Below are 14,060 nucleotides of genomic sequence, written 5' to 3' on the forward strand. Positions count from 1 at the left end.
CTTTAAGACCCTCTGATGCAGGCTATCAGGGGGACTTGGCGACCTTTAGTCCCATTAGTGAGATTAGTGTTACAACCAACCACTCCAGTCAAAACCCCCAACGATTCTGATTGTAGTGGGAGAAACGCACTGATAATTCAATCCTGTCGCTCCACAGATTGCCTAACATATCATTTAAAACTTTCCAAATTAAAGAAAGACCAGCCAAATTGTACCATCAATTAACTGCGCACCCACCACCCACCCCCCCCACCCCCCACCACACCAAATGGGGCTAACCAAACCAGGTGTCTTTAAATCAACAAATAAACTCTTGAATTAGAAGAACTAAATTCTTAAACACTATGAAGATATAAACAACATTTAAAAATAGAAAAAATTAGAGTCCTTGCAAATTTACAGTCCGATGTTGCTTGAAGTCCTCACAGAATGTTGCTTGAAATCCTCACAGTCGTCCAATGCAGGAAAAGGTTTTTCCACAGGAGAATAGGGCGGCACAGTGGTGCAGTGGTTAGCACCGCAGCCTCACAGCTCCAGCGACCCAGGTTCAATTCTGGGTACTGCCTGTGTGGAGTTTGCAAGTTCTCCCTGTGTCTGCGTGGGTTTCCTCCGGGTGCTCCGGTTTCCTCCCATATGCCAAAGACTTGCTGGTTGATAGGTTAATTGGCCATTATAAATTGCCCCTAGTGTAGGTAGGTGGTAGGGAATTATAGGGACAGGTGGGGATGTGGTAGGAATATGGAATTAGTGTAGGATTAGTATAATATGGGTGGTTGATGGTCAGCACAGACTCGGTGGGCTGAAGGGCCTGTTTCAGTGCTGTATCTCTAAAACTAAAAAAAAACTAAAAACAGTCTGTGGTCTAACTTCAGCAGGAGGTGATGCTTTCCTTCTCCAGCGAATTTCAACATTTAACAGACTTGCAAACACTTTCAATAGAATCAAGCTGACTTTAGAGTTTTTGAGGGATAAAAGATTGTCACAGTCTAACTTCCTTTTCCTCAATTTAAATTACCAGAGATCTCTGTTTTGGCTTGACTTTTTCTTAGAATTTTGAGAGATAATAATTAAACAGACAAAAATCATATTCCTTCAGTTTAAATGGTTGAGAGCTCTTTTTCAGGTGTGCTCATCACAGCTGTCTGTGTCCTCTGTCTGTGTGTTCTGTTAGAACAAACTGTCTTCAACTAAAAGCCGGTTCAAAACTGAATTGTAACAAACGTATCGCATGAGACTCACTCCCAGTGGCTATATCTATGGTTATGAGAATGCACCCTTTGAATCGCAGCCTCCATATGGCTGTTTCTAAGGCAACGAAAATGCACTTTCCCATAACTCCTGAGGCTTGCTGATTCTTAAAGCAATACTGATCCCTTGCAAGCCTTAAAGGCAAACCGCATATTCCCGAAATAAAACTACAGGACCGTGACACTAGTGATAGTGAATGCTTTAGAGTCCTCCCTCCCTTTTTGCCAATGATTTTCTAATGTTCTTTGGGTGTTTTTTGTATCTTCTACTATGAAGACGGATAGAAAATACTTGTTCAAAGCCTCTTCCAATTCCTTGTTTCCCACTATTAATTCCCCAGTCTCACCCTCTAAAGAACCACTGCTCACTTTAGCTACTCTTTTCATGGAATTTATTATAAGGTGATTACTGGACATGTAAAAAATAATGATTTATGAAAGGGAAATCATGTTTTACAACCTGTGAGTTTTTTGATGATGCAACCAGCAGAATGGATAAGGGGGAATGTGGTGTATTTGGATTTTCAGCAGGCTTTTGATAAGGTCCCACTCAGGAGGTTAGTAAGCAAAATCAGAGCACATGGGATTGCGGGTAAAATACTGGCATGTGTTGAGAAATGGTTAATGGGCAGAAAAAACAGAGTAAGAATAAACGGGTCATTCTCAGGTTGGCAGGCTGTGACAAAGAACAAAGAACAAAGAACAGTACAGAACAGGAACAGGCCATTCGGCCCTCCAAGCCTGCGCCAATCTTGATCCCTGCCTAAACTAAAACCTTCTGCACTTCCGGGGACCGTATCCCTCTATTCCCATCCTATTCATGTATTTGTCAAGATGCCTCTTAAACGTCGCTATCGTACCTGCTTCCACCACCTCCCCCGGCAGCAAGTTCCAGGCACTCATCACCTAAAGAACTTCCCTCGCACATCCCCTCTAAACTTTGCCCCTCTCACCTTAAACCTATGTCCCCTAGTAACTGACTCTTCCACCCTGGGAAAAAGCTTCTGACTATCCACTCTGTCCATGCCGCTCATAACTTTGTAAACCTCTATCATGTCACCCCTCCACCTCCGTCGTTCCAGTGAAAACAATCCGAGTTTATCCAACCTCTCCTCATAGCTAATGCCCTCCAGACCAGGCAACATCCTGGTAAACCTCTTCTATACCCTCTCCAAAGCCTCCACGTCCTTCTGGTAGTGTGGCGACCAGAATTGCACGCAATATTCCAAGTGTGGCCTAACTAAGGTTCTGTACAGCTGCAGCATGACTTGCCAATTTTTATACTTTATGCCCCGACCGATGAAGGCAAGCATGCCGTATGCCTTCTTGACTACCTTATCCACCTGCGTTGCCACTTTCAGTGACCTGTGGACCTGTACGCCCAGATCTCTCTGCCTGTCAATACTCCTAAGGGTTCTGCCATTTACTGTATACTTCCCACCTGCATTAGATCTTCCAAAATGCATTACCTCACATTTGTCCGGATTAAACTCCATCTGTCATTTCTCCGCCCAAGTCTCCAACCAATCTATATCCTGCTGTATCCTCTGACAATCCTCATCACTATCCGCAACTCCACCAACCTTTGTGTCGTCCGCAAACTTACTAATCAGACCAGCTACATTTTCCTCCAAATCATTTATATATACTACAAAGAGCAAAGGTCCCAGCACTGATCCCTGCGGAACACCACTAGTCACATCCCTCCATTCAGAAAAGCACCCTTCCACTGCTACCCTCTGTCTTCTATGACCGAGCCAGTTTTGTATCCATCTTGCCAGCTCACCTCTGATCCCATGTGACTTTACCCTTTGTATCAATCTGCCATGATGGACCTTGTCAAAGGCTTTACTGAAGTCCGTATGGATAACATCCACTGCCCTTCCTTCCTCAATCATCTTTGTCACTTCCTCAAAAAACTCAATCAAATTAGTGAGACATGACCTCCCCTTCACAAAACCATGCTGCCTCTCGCTAATAAGTTTGTTTGTTTCCAAATGGAAGTAAATCCTGTCCCGAATAATCCTCTCTAATAGTTTCCCTACCACCGACGTAAGGCTCACCGGCCTGTAATTTCCTGGATTATCCTTGCTACCCTTCTTAAACAAAGGAACAACATTGGCTATTCTCCAGTCCTCTGGGACCTCACCTGTAGCCAATAAGGATGCAAAGATTTCTGTCAAGGCCCCAGCAATTTCTTCCCTTGTCCCTTAGTATTCTGGGGTAGATCCCATCAGGCCCTGGGGACTTATCTACCTTAATGCTTTGCAAGACACCCAACACCTCCTCCTTTTTGATAATGAGATGACTGAGACTATCTACACTCCCTTCCCTCAGCTCATCATCCACCAAGTCCTTCTCTTTGGTGAATACTGATGCAAAGTACTCATTTAGCACCTCGCCTATTTCCTCTGGCTCCACACATAGATTCCCTTCTCTGTCCTTGAGTGGGCCAACCCTTTCCCTAGTTACCCTCTTGCTCCTTATATATGTATAAAAAGCCTTGGGATTATCCTTAATCCTGTTTGACTATTGGGGTAATTTAAGGATAGGTGCTTGGGCCCCAGTTATTCACAATCTATATCAATGATTTGGATGTGGGGACTAAATGTTATATTTCCAAGTTTGCTGATGACACAAACTAGGTGGGAATGTGAGTTCTGAGGAGGATGTAAAGAAGCTTCAAGGGGATTTAGACAGACTAAGTGAGTGGGCAAGATCATGGCAGATGGAATAGAATGTGGAAAAATGTGAAGTTATCCACTTTGGTCGGAAAAGCAGAAATACGGAGTATTTCTTAAATGGTGAGAGATTGGAAAGTGTTAATGTTAAAGTGTTAAAGGGACCTGGGTGTCCTTGTTCATAAGTCAGTGAAAGCTAACATGTAGGTGCAGCAAGCAATTAGGAAGGCAAATGGTATGTTGACCTTTATTGCAAGAGGATTTGAGCATAAGAGTAAAGCTGTCTTTCTGAAATTGTATAGCGCCTTGGTGAGGCCGTACCTGGAGTACTGTGTGCAGTATTGATCTCTTTAACTAAGGAAGGATATACTTGCCATAGAGGAGTGCAACGAAGGTTCAACAGACTAGCAGGATTGTCCAAGGAGGAGCGATTGAGGAGAGTGGCCTTTATTCTCTAGAGTTTAGAAGAATGAGAGGTGATTTCATTGAAGCCTACAAAATTCTCGAAGGCTTGACAGGGTAGATGCAGCAGGATGTTTCCCCTGGCTAGGGAGTGGTCTAGAACCAGGGGACACAGACTCAGATTAAGAGATAGGCCATTTAGGACTGAGATGAGGAGGAATTTCTTCATTCAGTGGGTGGTGAATCGTTGGAATTCTTTGCCACAGAGGACTGTGGAGGCTCAGTCATTGAGTATATCAAGACAGAGACTGATAGATTTCAAGATATTAAAGATATCAGGAGCTATGGGTATAGTATGGAAAAATGGCATTGAGGTAGCAGATATGCCACAGCAGGCTAGAGGGGCCAAATAGCTTACTCCTGCTCCTATTTCCTATGTTTCCTATGTTTGTAGAAGCTTTTACTTTGCTCGGTCTTCACTATAGAGGATACAAATAGCATCCCAGAAATAGCTTTAATCAGGAAATAGAAGGGAGGGAGGAACTTAAGAAACTTGCAATCATGAGGGAAGTGGTACTGAACAAATTGTTGGAGCTGTAGGCTGACAAATCCCTGGGTACTGATGGACTTCATCATAGGGTCCTAAAAGAACTGTCTAGTGAGATAGTTTAGTTTTTTAGTTTAGTTTAGAGATACAGCACTGAAACAGGCCCTTCGGCCCACCGAGTCTGTGCTGACCATCAACCACCCATTTATACTAATCCTACACATTCCTACTACATCCCCACCTGTCCCTCTATTTCCCTACCACCTACCTATACTAGGGGCAATTTTATAATGGCCAATTAACCTATAGTTGATGCATTGGTTTGAATTTTCCAAAATTCCCTAAATTCAGGGAAGCTTCCATTAGAATGGAAAATATTGAATGTAACTCCTTTATTCAAAAAGGGAGAGAGACAGAAAGCAGGAAACAACAGGCTAGTTAGCTTAACATCTGACTTGGGGAAAATGTTAGAAGCTATTATTAAAGACGTTATAGCAGGGGACTTAGAAAAATTCAAGGTAATCAGGCAGAGTCAACATGGTTTTGTGAAAGGGAAATCATGTTTAACCAATTTATTGGAGTTCTTTGAAGAAGTAACATGTGATGTAGATAAAGGTGATTGTACTGTACTTAGATTTCCAGAAGGCATTTGATAAAGTGCCACATCAAAGGTTATTGCAAATAATAAAAGATCATGGTGCAGGGGGTAACATATTGGCATGGATAGAAGATTGGCTAGGAAACAGAGAGTAGGCATAAATGGGTCATTTAATAAGATATAATAAGTGGTGTGCCACAGGGATTTACATATAATTTATGTAAATGACTTGGATGAAGGGATTGATGGTATGGTTGCTAAATTTGCTGATGACATAAAGATAGGTAGGGGAAAGTAAATTGTGAAGAGGACATAAGGACATAACACAAAGGTTAAGTGAGTGGGCAAAGATCTGGCAAATGGAGTATAATATGGGAAAATGTGAAATTGTCCATTTTGGCAGGAAGAATAAAAAAGAAGCATATTATCTAAATGGTGAGAGATTGCAGAGCTCTGCGATGCAGAGGGATCTGGGTGCATATGCAGGTTCACCAAGTAATTAGGAAAGCCAGTAGAATATTATCTTTATTGTGAGGGGAATTGAATACAAAAGTAGGGAGATTATGCTTCAGTTATACAAGACGTTGGTGAGACCACATCTGGAGTACTGTGTACAGTATTGGTCTCCTTATTTAACGAAGGATGTAAATGTGTGGGAAGCAGTTCAGAGAAGGTTCACCAGACGAATACCTGGAATGGGCGGGTTGTTTTATAAGGAAAGGTTGGACAGGCTAGGCTTGTATCTGCTGGAGTTTAGAAGAGTAAGAGATGACTTGATTGAAACATATAAAATCCTGAGGGGTCTTGATAGGGTGGATGTGGAAAGAATGTTTCCTCTTGTGGGAGAATCTCGAACTAGGGGTCACTGTTTAAATATAAGGGGTCACCCACTTAAGACAGAGATGAGGAGAAATTTTTTCTCGAAGTGTCGTAAGTCTTTGGAACTCGCTTCCTCAAAAGGCGGTGGAAGCAGAGTCTTTGAATATTTTTAAGATCGTTGATAAACAAGGGGATGAAAGGTTATCGGGGTAGGTGGGAACGTGGAATCTGTGTTACAGTCACTTCAGCCACGATCTTTATGAATGAGGGAGCAGGCTGAATGGCTTGCTCCTGCTCCTAATTTGTATGTCTATTTTTGTCTCTGATATTTCAATTTCTCCCTTTTTTTTGGTGATCCTTTGCTGGTTTCTAAAATGTTCCCAAACTTCAGGCATACCACTAATCTTTGCAGCCTTGTCTTTCAATTTGATACCACCCTTAACTTCCTTCATTGGCCATGGATCGCACATCCTTCTAGTCGAGCCTTTCTTCCTCAATGGAATATATCCTTTTTATTATTTATTGGTTTGGGGCAATGTGGGCATCACTAACTCGGCCAACATTTATTGCCCATCCCTAATTGCCCTTGAGAAGGTGGTGGTGAGCTGCCTTCTTGAACCACTGCAATCCTTGGGGTGTAGGTACACCAACAGTGCTGTTAGGAAGGAAGTTCCAGGATTTTGACCCAGCGACAGTGAAGGAATGGTGATACAGTTCCAGAACAGGATGGTGTGTGACTTGGAGGGGAACTGGCAGGTGGTGGTGTTCCCATGTATTTGCTGCCCTTGTCCTTCTAGTTGGTAGAGGTCGCGAGTTTGGAAGGTGCTGTCAAAGCGGCCTTGGTGATGGTATACACTACTGCCACAGTGCGTCAGTGGTGGAGGAAGTGAATGTTGAAGGTGGTGGATGGGGTGCCAATCAAGCAGGCTGCTTTGTCCTGGATGGTGTTGAGCTTTCTGAGTATTTTTGGAGCTGCACCCATCCAGGCAAGTGGAGAGTCATAAAGAGATGTAGCATTGAAACAGGCCCTTCGGCCCACCGAGTCTGTGCCAACCATCAACCACCCATTTACACTAATCCTACATTAATCCCATGTCACCTACCACTTCCCCACCTTCCCTCAATTCTCCTACCACCTACCTACACTAGGGGTAATTTATAATGGCCAATTTACCTATCAACCTGCAAGTCTTTGGCTGTGGGAGGAAACCGGAGCACCTGGTAGAAACCCACATGGTCACAGGGAGAACTTGCAAACTCCACACAGGCAGTACCCAGAACTGAACCCAGGTCACTGGAGCTGTGAGGCTGTGGTGCTAACCACTGCACCACTGTGCCACCCATCACACTCCTGACTTGTGCCTTTTAGATGATGGACAGGCATTGGGGAGACAGGAGGTGAGTTACTCACGGCAGAATTCCCTCTCACCAGCTTTTGTAGCCACAGCATTTATGTGGCTGGTCCAGTTCAGTTCAGTTTCTGGTCAATGGTGACCCCCAGGATGTCGATAGTGGGGGATTCAGTAATGCTCTTGTTTGAGATGGTCATTGCCTGGCACTTGTGTGGCGCGCATGTTACTTGCCATTGCTCAGTCCAAGCCTGGATGTTGTCCAAGTCTTGCTGCATATAGACACGGACTGCTTCAGTATCTGAGGAGTCGCGAATGGTGCTGAAAATTGCACAATCATCAGCTAACATCCCCACTTCTGACCTTATGATGGAGGGAAGGTCATTGATGAAGGAGCTGCTGGCCCAGGACACTACTCTGAGGAACTCATGCAGTGATGTCCTGGGACTGATATTATTAACCTCCAATAACCACAACCGTCTTCCTTTGCGCTAGGCACGACTCCAACCAGCAGAGAGTTTTCCCCAGATTCCCATTGACTCCAGTTTTGCTCGGGCTCCTTGATGCCACACTCGGTCGAATGCTGCCTCGATGTCAAGGGTAGTCACTTTCACCTCACATCTGGATTTCAACTGTTCTGTTCAAGTTTGGACCAACTCTGTAATGATGTCAGGAGCTGAGTGGCCGTGGCAGGAACCAAACTGAGTGTCAGTGAGCAGATTATTGCTGTGCAAGTGCCGCTTGATAGCACTGTCGGTGACCCCTTCTATCACTTTACTGATGATCTGGAGTAGAAAGATAGGGCAGTAATTGGCCCGGTTGGATTTGTCCTGCTTTTTGTGCAAAGGATATATCTGGGAAATTTTCCACATTGCCAGGTAGATGCCAGTGTTGCATACTGGAACAGCTTGGCTAGGCGTGCGGCTAGTTTTCAGTACTATTGCCAGAATGTTGTCAGGGCCCATAGTCTTTGCAGTATCTAATGCCTTCAGCTGCTTCTTGATATCACATGGAGTGAATCAGATTGGCTGAAGACTGGCATCTGTGATGCTGGGGATCTCAGGACGAGGCCGAGATAGATCATCCACTCGGCACTTCTGGCTGAAGATTGTTGCAAATGCTTCAGCCTTATCTTTTGCACTGATGTGCTGGGCTCCCCGATTGTTGAGGATTGGGATATTTGTGGAGCCTCCTCCTCCTATCAGTTGTTTAATTGTCCACCACCACTCACGACTGGATGTGGCAGGACTGCAGAGCTTAGCTTATTGGTTGTGGGATTGCTTAGCCCTGTCTATTGCATGCTGCATCTGCTGTTTGGCATGCAAGTAGTGCATTGTTGTAGCTTCACCAGGCTGACACCTCAGTTTTCGAAATGCTTGGTTCTGCTCCTGGCATTCCCTCCTGCACTCTTTCTTGAACTGGGGGTTGGTACCCCGGCTTGATGGTAATAGTAGAGTGGGGGATATGCCGGGCCATCAGGCTACAGATTGTGTTTGAATATAATTCTGCTGCTGATGGCCCACAGCGCCTCATGGATGCCCAGTTTTGAGTTGCTAGATCTGTTCGAAATCTATCCCATTTAGCACGGTGGTAGTGCCACACACATAACGATGGGTGCCCTCAATGTGAAGACGGAGTTTCATTTACACAAGGACTGTGCGTTGGTCACTCCCACCAAGACTGTCATGGACAGATGCATCTGCGACCGGTAGATTGGTGAGGACGAGGTCAAATAGGTTTTTCCCTCGTTGGTTCCCTCACAACCTTCTGCAGACCCAGTCTAGCAGCTATGTCCTTTGGGACTCAGCCAGCTCGGTCAGTAGTGATGCTACCAAGCCACTCTTGGTGATGGACATTGAAATCCCCCACCCAGAGTACATTTTGTGCCCTTGCCACCCTCAGTGCTTCTTCCAATTGGTGTTCAAATGGAGGAGCACTGATTCATCAGCCGAAGCGGTGGGGTGGTAGATGGTAATCAGCAGGAGGTTTCCTTGCCCATGTTTGACCTGATTGTGTAATCTGGAGAGATTCAAGGGCCAGAATTTTACACCCCCCCCCACCTACCAAAGAGCTGGGGGAGGGGGGTGTGGGTGCATAAAATGGAGCGGGAGGCTCGGAGGGCCATTCCTGACCCGCTCCTGCCACCACTTTACGCAGGGCCCAGGACAATCAAGGCCTTTAAGTAGCCAGTTAACGGCTACTTAAGGGCCTCCCCCCACCGCTACGGGGATTTTACCCTTGGCAAGCAGTCAGCCCAGGCCCAAGGAAAGCTGCCTGACTAAAGGTGGCTCTCAGATGGCGTGGAGAGGGGGGGTTGCCCTCATGATTGGGCATCCTGTGGCCGACGGAGGGGTGCTCCCGCTGCCTCAACCACCCCCACCACACAACACGCACCCCCCACCTCCCCCCCCCGGTACCCCCATTCGAACACCCTTGCCTCGCTGGGGCCCGACTGATCACCCCCGGCAAGGCAACAAAAACTTACCTTGGTTCCGGGACTCCCCGACATCTTCTTGAAGCTGGGTTGCAGTCCCAGCAGTGGCCACCGCTGCCAGTGGCGCTGCTGGGACTAAGGGATGCCGGCCCGCTGATTGGCCGGCAGCTTCATTAGGCGGGACTTCCTGCCTCAAGCGGGTGGAAGTCCCGCCTCAGAACAGTTAAAGGCCGGGCGGAAGCGGGTTCAGCACCGACTTTTCAGTCAGTGGACAGGCTACCATCCGCCGAGGGAAAAATCCCAGCCAAGGACACCCACACCATGGAGAAATGGTGGAAGTATGGGGACTGTGGGAAGGGATTCAATTACTCATCACAGGTGGAAACTCATTGTGCAGTCACACTGGGGAGAGACAGCTCCCCTGCTCCGAGTGTGGGAAACAATTTGCTCACTCATCCACCCTGCTGGCACACCAGTGAGTTCACACTGGGGAGAGGCCATTCACCTGCTCTGTGTGTGGGAAGGGATTAACTCAGTCATCCCAGCTCAATGAACACCAACTTGTTCACATTGATAACTGACTGCTTCAATGTTCTGACTGAGAAGTGATTTAAAAGTAAAAATGATTCACTGACACATCAGTGCACTCATGCTAAAGAGCGGCTGTTCACCTGCTCCGTGTGTGGGAAAGGATTCACTAAGTCTTCCCAACTGCTGGCACACCAACGATTTCACATATATCTGCAGCATATGGATTCTGCTGTTCTTGCTGCTGTTAATCACATCCAGAACTGAACCATGACTGGAAGCCTGTTTCCAGTGGGGGTCTCACAGGGCTCAGTACTAGGTCCCTTGCTTTTTGTGGTACGGTAAAAGCTTTGTTATGCAGCATGCTCTGGACATGAGAGGTGCCGGGTAATTAAATGCTTTGTCTTTCAACACACCATTAACATATTGTTTGCCTTTGCTCCGTGACCTTTCGGTCAGCTATGTGGCCTGGTCCAATCTGCACCTTCTCCTTTGTTATCTCTTGCCCAACCCCCACCTCACTTGTTTATAATCTGTGACTTTTCTAATATTTGTCAGTTCCGAAGAAGGGTCACTGACCCGAAACGTTAACTCTGCTTCTCTTTCCACAGATGCTGCCAGACCTGCTGAGTGAATCCAGCATTTCTTGTTTTTGTGTGCCGGGTAATTAAATGCTGGTTAATCAAGAGCCATGCTACTAAGGTAATACAATGCAATAGTTTTAATTTTAAGAGAAATTATTACATTGCAAAGAACTTCTGCTCTTACTTCGTATATTCATGTGTTTGTATAACAAGAAGATGCACAATATAGAAATTTTGAGACAGTAATGATGCATAGAATTCTTGAGGAACAGTAAACTTAATATATAAATCCCACTAAAGCACTCGTTGTCGAGGCTGATGGGAGATAATCTGTACTGAGCCTATAGCAATACCTGGAAGCTTTTTTGAAGAGATTTCAGATGCCAGTTTGCCGACTTGACACGTGTCTTTTTTGCATGAAAGTAGAGTGCAAAATATGTAGCTGCATAAACTCTTGTTCAGAATAACAAGTCTGTCTTTCAGCAAATTTGATTAATGTATCAAATACTGAAGCAGCATTAGCCCAAGTTATTTTCTGTTTCTCACTCAAATCTTTTTCTGCATTCTTCAGTTTCCTTAGACTTCTCAGGATGCAGGGCACTCTATTATTTCTGTATCATTAACAATATGTGTCACTTCAACCTCCTTGTCAACTTCAATCCAATCTTCTACATCATTTTCACTAAGCTGCTTGATTGGGTTTGTAGAAGGAACATCCCTCAGCATGTCGAGAATTTGTGATTTTTTTTTAATGGCGAACATTAAAGCCTTCGAATTCCTCTTCATCAGGAGACACATCTGCAAACATAACACTGGACCACAGTTTTCTCCAAGCCCTCCTTAATGTTTTGTGGTACCAACAACATAGGTTTAAAAAAAGGGATGAGGTCCTACAAGCTGAATATAGGGAGTTAGGATGTAAATGAAAAAGAAGGACCTCAAAAGTAGTGATCTCAGGATTGTTACCAGAACCACATGCTAGCGAAAGCAGAAATAGCAGGATATATCAGATGAATACGTGGTTGGAGAAATGGAGGAGGGGGAGGGATTCAGATTCCTGGGACATTGGGACCAGTTCTGGGGAAGATGGGACTTTATAAGCTGGACGGGTTGCATCTGGGCAGGACCGGGACCAATTTCCTTGGGGGGGGGGTGTTTGGTAGTGCTGTCGGGGACGGTTTAAACTAGAATGACAGGGGGATGAGAATCTGAGCAGGGAGACAGAGGAGGGGGAAACGAGGATAGAAATGAAAGACAGAAAGGTAAGAAGAAAAAGTAGAAGGCAGAGAAAACGAAGGCGAGAAACAAATGGGGCCATAGTGCAAAATAAAGCTGAGAGGACTAACAATGTTAAAAAGACAAGTCTAAAGGCATTGTGTCTTAATACACGGAGTATTCGCAATAAGGTAGATGAATTAACAGCGCAAATAGATATAAATGGTTATGATATACTTGCAATTACTGCTGCAGGGTGGCCAAGGATGGGAACTGAACATCCAAGGGTATTCAATATTTAGGGAGGACAGGCAAAAAAGGGAAAGGAGGAGGGTTAGCGTTGTTAGTAAAGGAGGAAATCAATGCAATAGTGAGGAAGGATATTGGCTCGGAAAATCATGATGTGCAATCTGTATGGGTGGAGCTAAGAAACATCAAGGGGCAGTTTTGGGTTGTCTATAAGCCCCCAAACAATAGTGGAGATGTAAGGGATGGCATTAAACAGAAAATTAGAGATGCATGCAATAAGGGTACAACTGTAATCATGGGTGAATTTAATCTACATGTAGATTGGTCAAACCAAATTAGCAATAATACTGTGGTGCAGGATTTCCTGAAGTGTGTACATGACAGTTTTTTTAGACCAATACATTGAGGAACAAACTAGAGAACAGGCTATCCTAGACAGGGTATTGTGCAATGAGAAAGGATTAATTAACAATCTTGTTGTGCGGGGTTGTTTGGGGAGGAGCGACCATAACATGATAGAATTCTTCATTAAGATGGAGAGTGAAGTACTTGAATCCAAAACTAGGGTCCTGAATCTAAATAAAGGAAACTACAAAGGTATGAGGCGCGAGTTGGTTCTGGTACATTGGGGAACTTTACTAAAAGGGTTGACGGTGAATAGGCAATGGATAATATTTAAAGAACGTGTACATGAATTCCAACAATTGTTCATTCCTGTCTGGTGCAAAAATAAAAGCAAGGGTGGCACAACCATGGCTTATAAAAGAAATTAGGGATAGTATTAGATCCAAAGAGGAGGCATATAAAATTGCCAGAAAAAACAGAAAGTCTGAGGATTGGGAGCAGTTTAGAATTCAGCAAAGGAGGACAAAGAGGTTGATTAATTTTATTTTTTATTTAGAGATACAGCACTGATTAAGAAGGGGAAAATAGAGTATGTGAGTAAACTTGCAGGGAACTGAAAAACTGACTGTAAAAGCTTCCAAAAATATGTGAAGAGAAAAAGATGAGTGAAGACAAATGTAGGTCCCTTACAGTAGGAAATTATAATGGGGAACAAAGAAATGGCAGAACAATTAAACACATACTTTGGTTCTGTCTTCACAAAGGAGGACACAAATAACCTCCCAGAAATGTTAGGGAACCAAGGGTCTAATGAGAGGGAGGAACAGAAGGAAATCAGTATTAGTAAAAAAAATAGTGCTAGGGAAATTAATGGGGTTAAAGGCTGACAAATCCCCAGCGCCTGATAACCTACATTGGTGGTCATCTTCCAAAATTCTATAGGCTCTGGAGCAGTTCCTGCAGATTGGAGGGTGGCAAATGTAACCCCACTATTTACAAAATGAGGGAGAGAAAAAGCAGGGAATTACAGACCAGTTAGCCTTACATCAGGAGTGGGGAAAA

This window comes from Heterodontus francisci, chromosome 9 (assembly GCF_036365525.1).
Source record: "Heterodontus francisci isolate sHetFra1 chromosome 9, sHetFra1.hap1, whole genome shotgun sequence".
Classification (NCBI taxonomy): domain Eukaryota; kingdom Metazoa; phylum Chordata; class Chondrichthyes; order Heterodontiformes; family Heterodontidae; genus Heterodontus; species Heterodontus francisci.